The following is a 7,736-nucleotide window of genomic DNA, read 5'->3' on the forward strand; positions in this document are numbered from 1 at the left end:
CTGCCACACACTTGTAGTTGAACCTGCTTAATACCCCAAAATAACAGGTATTAATGTGTGTGTGTTTTGGTTTTGGTTTTTGTCTTTTTAGGGCCGCACCTTCGGCATATGGAGGTTCGCAGGCTAGGGGTCGAATTGGAGCTGCAGCTGCTGGTCTGCACCACAGCCACTGCAACTCAGGATCCACGCCGCGTCTGACCTACACCACAGGTCACGGCAACACCGGATCCTTAATCAGTGAGTGAGGCCAGGGAATGAACCCATATCCTCATGGGTACTAGTCGGGTTCTTAACCCACTGAGCTACGACAGGTACTCCCAAGAAGTATTGGTATTATTTTTTAAGACTTTTTTTCTGTTATAGTTGCTTTACAGTGTTCTGTCAATTTCTGCTGTACAGCAAAGGGACCCAGACATTCTTTTTCTCACATTATCCTCCATCATGTTCCATCACAAGTGACTGGATATAGTCCCCTGTGCTGTACAGCAGGATCTCATTGGAGTTCCCGTCATGGCACAGCAGAAACAACCCGACTAGGAACTATGAGGTTGCGGGTTCGATCCCTGGCCTGGGTTAAGGATCTGGCATCGACGTGAGCTATGGTGTAGGTCACTGACATGGCTTGGATCTGGCGTGGCTGTGGCTGTGGTGTAGGCTGGCAGCTGTAGCTCCGATTCGACCCCTAGCCTGGGAGCCTCCATATGCCACAGGTGTGGCCCTAAAAAGCAAAGGAAAAAAAAAGACCTCATTGCATCTACTAACCAAGCTCCCAGTCTGTCCCAACACTGCCCTTCTCCCTTCTTCGTGTCCGAGTTTCTTTTCTATAGACGGATTCGTTTGTGCTGTCTATTAGATTCTAGATGTAAGTGATATCATATTGTGATATCGAATGATATTTGTCTTTCTGAAGTAATAGATATTAAAACTATTAAGAATTGATAAAATTGAAAATGTTTGTGCCCCTGGGAATTATGTGACCTGTAGCCGTGGCAGCTAAAGGTCGGCTGAGGAGTCCGTTTCAGCGAACTCCTTCCAGGGGATCTTGAGCCGAAGCTGCTCCCTCCCAGAAGTGCCCGAGGTTCACTTTGATGCTGGGGACCACACGTACTCCCAGAGAGTTGCTAGAGCGCTTTCGATGCGAGGAAGACGTGTTGGGGATCTGGGGGTGGGCGCACGAAAGCCTCTGCCTTTTGGTGTCCAGAGAGCGGGAAGAGGCCCATCAGCAGCTTAGCTTCCCTGCTGGTGAGTCTGGTGGAGGCTGCTGCTGGAGCTGAGGTCGGTGGATGTAGGAGCAGCTCTCTTGTGTCTCAGAGGGTTGTGGCGCTCAGGGGTCAGCCCGTCCTCCAGGGGCACCGTTACCCCATCACTGCCTGCACGAGACGGAGCTCTTGCAGCGGCTCACTGACGGGGGGGACCGCTGGCAACGGTCCTTTCCCCCGTCGCCTCCTCACCTGCACCAAACTGTGACCTCAGCCTCTTTCCTGCTGCCGCACATGCAGTAAGTGATGTTTTCATCTGCGATGAGCTCCCGTGGACGAAACAAGAGATTCTTCTTTTTTAAAATGGTTGAGGGGAAAGGGAAGCAAATGCTGCCGCAGCCTTGGGGGAGGGAGGAGGTACGACGTCATTGGCGAAAATACTTGTACTGGTTCCAACTTCCAGGTCTATTCCGGCTGCGCAGTTGAGAGAAAGCACATCTAACTTTCATGGGCTGATGTGTGAGCAGAAGTGATGTTTTATTTATTTATTTATTTATTGTCCTTTTAGGGCTGAACCTGAGGCATATGGAGGTTCCCAGGCTAGGGGTCTAATCAGAGCTGTTGCTGCCCGCCTGTGCCAGAGCCACAGCCACGCCAGATCCGAGCCTCATCTGCAACCTGCACCACAGCTCCCAGCAATGCTGGATCCTTATCCCACTGAGAAAGGCCAGGGATTGAACCCGCAACCTCATGGTTCCTAGTCAGAATCGTTTCCCCTGTGCCACGATGGGAACTCCGGAAGTGATGTGTTTTAAGTTTGAAGAGCCAGTGCATGGTTTTCCTCACTTCTCACCCTTTTTATGGCAGTTGATGATGTCTCAGAAAGTGGACGTTCCACTGGCCCCTGTCACAGTGTGAGGAGGGAGATGGTCCGGGGTGCTCGGCTGACTTCTGAGCGACATAGGACGCCGCCTTCCGGGGTGAATGGAGGAGTGTGGTTTTCTCCTGTAGTTGTTAAGTATGTCGAAGCACCTGAGGCTTGTTTTGGGTTTTTGTTGTTGTTTTGCTTTTTAGAGCTGCACCCTTGGCATGTGGAAGTTCCCAGGCTAGGGGTGGAATCGGAGCTACAGCTGCCAACCTCCACCACAGCTACGGCAATTTGGGCTCTGAGCAGTGTCTGTGACCCACACCACAGCTCAGATCCCTAACTTACTGAACGAGGCCAGGGATTGAGACCCACATCCTCATGGATACTAGTGGGATTGTTTCTGCTGTGCCATAGTGGGAACTCCCTAGTTAAATTGTTTTAAATCAGGTAGCTAGATGAGAAGTTGTTTCTGAGGTTGCATAGGCTTGCACAAGAAAGGGATTCACCTCTAATTGGGAAAATAATCTTTAAAAACTTAGGAAATCCTCTGTAAGCTATAGCTGAAGTGATTAATGTGTCACTCTTGTGCAGTGGCCATGTTTTGTTACTTTCCACAGTGTCCAGGACTTATTTCACAAACATTTGAACAGGCTCACATCTCAGAAGAAGTGCTCTGTAGTAAATCATTAATAAGCCAGTGCTGTTTTCTTTTAATTGAATGATAGGAAGAGATTCATTGCTGACAACTGAAAATACCTAGGGTCCATCTTCCCCGGGACTAGCCAGGTCTTAATGCAGCTCCCTTATCAGTGCGTTTAGAAGAGATACACGTTGTGGTACTTCAACAAATAAGTGTTTTTAGGTTCAAGTGATGGGATTTTGCTTCCTTTTAATCAAAATCTTGTTCCACTTAGTAAATACTTAGAGACTGACTTCCAGAGGGCTTGTACCTACTGAATTGAACAACAGTGATCATAGTCTAAAATGTAAAATGGTGAATTTGTAGGAAAAAATGATTTGCTTAAAGGAAGACTGATGATATATTTGCCCTTTTGAAAAGGGCTTACATTGTTTTTACTTGCTAACTCACTTTCTTCCCTACCCTTGCCTTCCGTGTTAAAATTGTGATAATGGGTAATGTTTTTGTTTGTCTTTAGGGCTGTACCTTCTGCATATGGAGGTTTCCAGGCTAGGGGTCCAATCGGAGCTGTAGCTGCCAGCAATGCCAGAGCCACAGCAACGGGGGATCCGAGCAAACTGAAGACCTTTTTGAGCTCATTAAAAGCACTTTTTTACCCCCACTTTTTAGGGCTGCACCTGCGGCATGTGGCGGTTCCCAGGCTAGGGATCAAACCCAAGCTACAGCTGCCAACCTACACCACAGCCACAAGCAACTCAGGATCCGAGCTGCATCTGCGACCTACACCACAGCTCACCACCACGCTGGATCCTTAACCTGCTGATCGAGGCCAGGTATTGAACCTGCAACCTCATGGTTCCTAGTCAGATTCATTTCTGCTGCACCACACCCAGAACTCCTAAAAGCACTTTTTAGCAGCTTTAGTGAGATATAACGCACATACCACATAATTCACACGTTTGAGGTACACAGTTCATTGGGTTTTGGTGTGATACATTTTTTTTCTTTTGGCCATGCCCAGGGCTTACAGCAGTGTCAATGCCAAATCGTTAACTGCTAGGCCACCAGGGGACTCTCTATGCATTATTAATTTTTAAAATTGTAGTAAAATATTCATAACAAAATTTGTCATCTCAACCCCCCCCCCCTTTTTTTTTTTTTTTTTTTTGCTTTTTGCTTTTTATTGCCGTACTAGTGACCTATGGAAGTTCTCAGGCTAGGGGACTAATTGGAGCTACAGCTGACGGCCACAGCCATAGCAACTTAGGATCTAAGCTATGTCTGTGACCTACACCACAGCTCAAGGCAATGCCAGATCCTTAACCCACTGATTGAGGCCAGGGATCGATCTTGCATCCTCATGGATCTTAGTCGGGTTCGTTGACCAATGAGCCATGAAGGGAACTCCCAACTGAACCTTTTTTTTTTTTGGCTTTTGTCTTTTTTGTTGTTGTTGTTGTTATTGTTGCTATTTCTTGGGCCGCTCCTGCGGCATATGGAGGTTCCCAGGCTAGGGGTTGAATCGGAGCTGTAGCCACCGGCCTACGCCAGAGCCACAGCAACGCGGGATCCGAGCCGCGTCTGCAACCTACACCACAGCTCATGGCAACGCCAGATCATTAACCCACTGAGCAAGGGCAGGGACCGAACCCGCAACCTCATGGTTCTTAGTCAGATTCGTTAGCCACTGCGCCACGACGGGAACTCCCTGAACCATTTTTTAAGCATACAATTCAGCCAGTGGCATTCATTCCATTTACAATACTGTGCACCTGTCACTAGGAGTGCAATTCTTTATCTGTGTTCAGATACAGTGATTCTTTCCCACTTAAATGGTGTTCTTGAAGTTATTTTTATTTATGTTAAAATAATGCTGAATTTTAAAATAATCTATGTTTTGGTTTGGAAAGAGACAACAAAATACTGACAGGCAACTGCCACACACACAAGGCCTTATATGCAGAATATCTATATTCTGTGCTTGTGAAAAAAATAACTGGTTTGGTGTTTCTAACAAATGTCATAAACTTTATTTTTGTCATTGGAATTTCGTGTCTAAATGAGAGGAGAAGGTTTCAGGCTGCAATTTGCCAACAACTTTCTAAAAATTAACGTGTGGATAATTTTTGTTCCCCCAAAATGAAAAAGTAATCAAATATAAGCATCACTCTACAGTCTCTTCTTTTGTTTTGTCTTTTCAGGGCCACACCCGTGGCTTACAGAAGTTCCCAGGCTAGGGGGTCAAATCAGAGCTGCAGCTGCCACAGCCACAGCAATGCCGATCTGAGCCAGATCTGACCTGTACCACAGCTCACGGCAACGCCAGATCCTTAACCCACTGAGTGAGGCCAGGGATCAAACCTGCCTCCTCATGGTTCCTAGTCGGATTCATTTCCACTGAGCCATGATGGGAACTCCTGCAGTCTCTTTTAAGTGTTGGTCTTTCAAGTTCTAGAGACATCTTGATATATTATGTAAGAATAAGTAAATGAAAGTCATAATGATAAGTAAAAGCAACTTCTATTCAGGTGAAGAGTAGTCTTTGGAGGATTTTGCAGATTTATCACCTAGTCGGTGTTTCTCATTAACTTGCACTTTAATTTCACAATTGCTGGTACTCCCAGCCTTTGGCAATTATTTTTGGGTATAAAACTGTAGGAGTCTCCACTGTGGCTCAGCAGGTTAAGAAGGTGACTAGTTATCATGAGGATGCTGGTTTGATCCCTGTCCTCGTTCAGCGGGTTAAAATGTCCTGCGTTGCCACGAGCTGCATTGTGGGCCCCAGACGCAGCTGGGATCTGGTGTTACTGTGGCCGTGGCCTAGGCCGACTGCTGAAACTCCGGTTGGATCCCTAGCCTGGGAACCTCCATATGCTGCAGGTGCAGCCCTAAAAAGAGTGAATGAATGAATAAGTAAATAAAAAACAGCCTGTGGTTAAGAAAAAACACCCATGAAAGTGAAAGGTGTCAAAAATACCTTAGCAGTTCCCCTTTTGCTGATGGTAAGCTGACCAAATGAATCATTTGTGAACTGAGAATATTTACGCACGTTCATTCAATAACTGATCACAGGCTCTTGCACAGATTACACCGATATTTTTGAAAGTGAAAAAAATGAGGCAGGCACTGCCTTGGGTAATTTGAATCCCCAGAACCTCTTCGCAATCACCTGGCGGTTTGCAAAAGACCTGCAGGATGCGTGATGTGGGCTGCGGGTTGAGTTCTTCTCCGCCCTCTCGACTGCAGCTTCGGGTTGTGATGACTCAGCCTCGGGCGGGTAGGAGAAGCCAGCCTGGTTTGCCCCAGATCACCTGTGGATCACTCATGTCACCCTGTATATGAGGGACCTGGAGTTTCAACATCATCCCTGTTGAAATGGCTGTGCCTTCCGCCTGGGCCAAGCTTATTTCAGGCACAGTTCCTCTTCAGCAGAAGCTTTTTATGTATTTATGTATGTATTTATTTTTTATTAAAGTATTTGGTTAGTTTCTGGTGTAAAGTCATATGCAGTTATACATGTGTATTTTTCCATATTCTTTTCCATTATTGCTTGTTATAGGATATTGACTATAGGTCCCTGTGCTGTAAGGTGGGGCCTTTGTGGTTCACCCATCCTGTATAAAATAGTATCATCTGTCAGTCCCATATTCCAAATCCATCCCTTCCCTGACCCCCTCCCCTTTGGCAACCACAGGTCTTTATATCTGTGAATCTGTTTTTGTTTCCTAAATAAGTTCACTTGTTCTATTTTAGCTTCTACATATAAGTGACATCATATGGTATTTGTCTTTCTGCATTACTGCACTTAGTATGATAACCTCTGGGTTCATCCATGTTGCTGCAGATGGCATTATTTCATTCTTTAATGGTTAAGATTCCGTGTGTTAATATTATATATATGTACACATTATGTCTTCTTTATCCACTCACCTGCTGACGGCTGCTTAGGTTGCCTCCACGTCTCGGCTATTGTGAATAGTGCTGCCCTCAGCTTCTTTCACAGAGAGCTGCACAGCTTTCCTTTGAAGGGTATTGAAATGTCTGTATGAGAGTTTCTCTTGCAATGAGTATGTATGTCTGTGTGTGTGTTTAGAGGATGATGAGGAACTAATGTGGTGGATCCCAAAGCTGACGCTGGTCACTATCTGAGAGCGAGTGGAGCATAATTGTTACGAGTGGGCTCTGGGGGGTTTCGCATGTGGCTCAGTGGTAGCAAACCCCACTAGGATCCATGACGATGCGGGTTCAACCCCTGGCCTTGCTCAGTGGGTTAAGGATCCAGCGTTGCCATGAGCGGTGGTGTAAGTCACAGACGCAGCTCAAATCCTGAGTTGCTGCAACTGGTATAAGCTGGCAGCTCAGCCCTGATTCACCCCCTAGCCTGGGAACCTCCATATGCCAAGGGTTATGCCAAAGACAAAAAAAAAAAAAAGTGGAACCAGATTGTTTGGGTTTGAGTCCTGGCTCTGCCGCTTTGTACCTTGTGACCTTAATCTCCGTGTCTCGTCTCATTTTACAAATAGGAATTACTGGCATCCCTGTTGTGGCGCACCGGAAATGCATCTGACTAGCATCCATGAGGACGCAGGTTCAATCCCTGGCTTTGCTCAGTGGGTTAAGGATCTGGCATTGCTGTGATAGGTTGCAGACGCTGCTCAGATCTGTCGTTGCTGTGGCTGTGGTGTAGGTTGGCGACCACAGCTCCAATTCATTTCCGCTGAGCCTTGAAGGGAGCGCCTAATTTAAAGTTTTCGATGGAGTTCCCATGGTGGCTCAGTGGAAGCGGATCTGACTAGGAAACATGAGGTTTCGGGATCAATCCCTGGCCTAGTGGACTGCTGTTGCATGAGTTTGATCCCTAGCTCAGGAATTTCCACGTGTCCTGGGTGCCCCTCCCCCCAAAACCCAACAGCGTATAGTTGCTATATAAATTATTAGGGGATTTCTCTCGTGGCTCAGTGGGTTAAGGATGTGGCATTGTCACTGCAGTGGTGGTGGTTTGATTCCTGGCTCCTAGAACTTCGGCATG

General features: G+C 46.7%; 1 protein-coding gene across 1 annotated transcript in view; it reads left to right on the forward strand.

Annotated features, from left to right (window-relative positions):
• Positions 1-7,736, forward strand: part of SLC37A3 (solute carrier family 37 member 3) — a 398,944-nt gene that overhangs the window by 315,162 nt on the left and 76,046 nt on the right. The gene's annotated exons all lie outside the window — the stretch shown is intronic.

Source organism: Sus scrofa, chromosome 18 (genome assembly GCF_054392235.1).
Source record: "Sus scrofa isolate SSC_HxYL_T2T_F1_AM1 chromosome 18, Sscrofa_HxYL_maternal_Yorkshire_Landrace_v2.0, whole genome shotgun sequence".
Classification (NCBI taxonomy): domain Eukaryota; kingdom Metazoa; phylum Chordata; class Mammalia; order Artiodactyla; family Suidae; genus Sus; species Sus scrofa.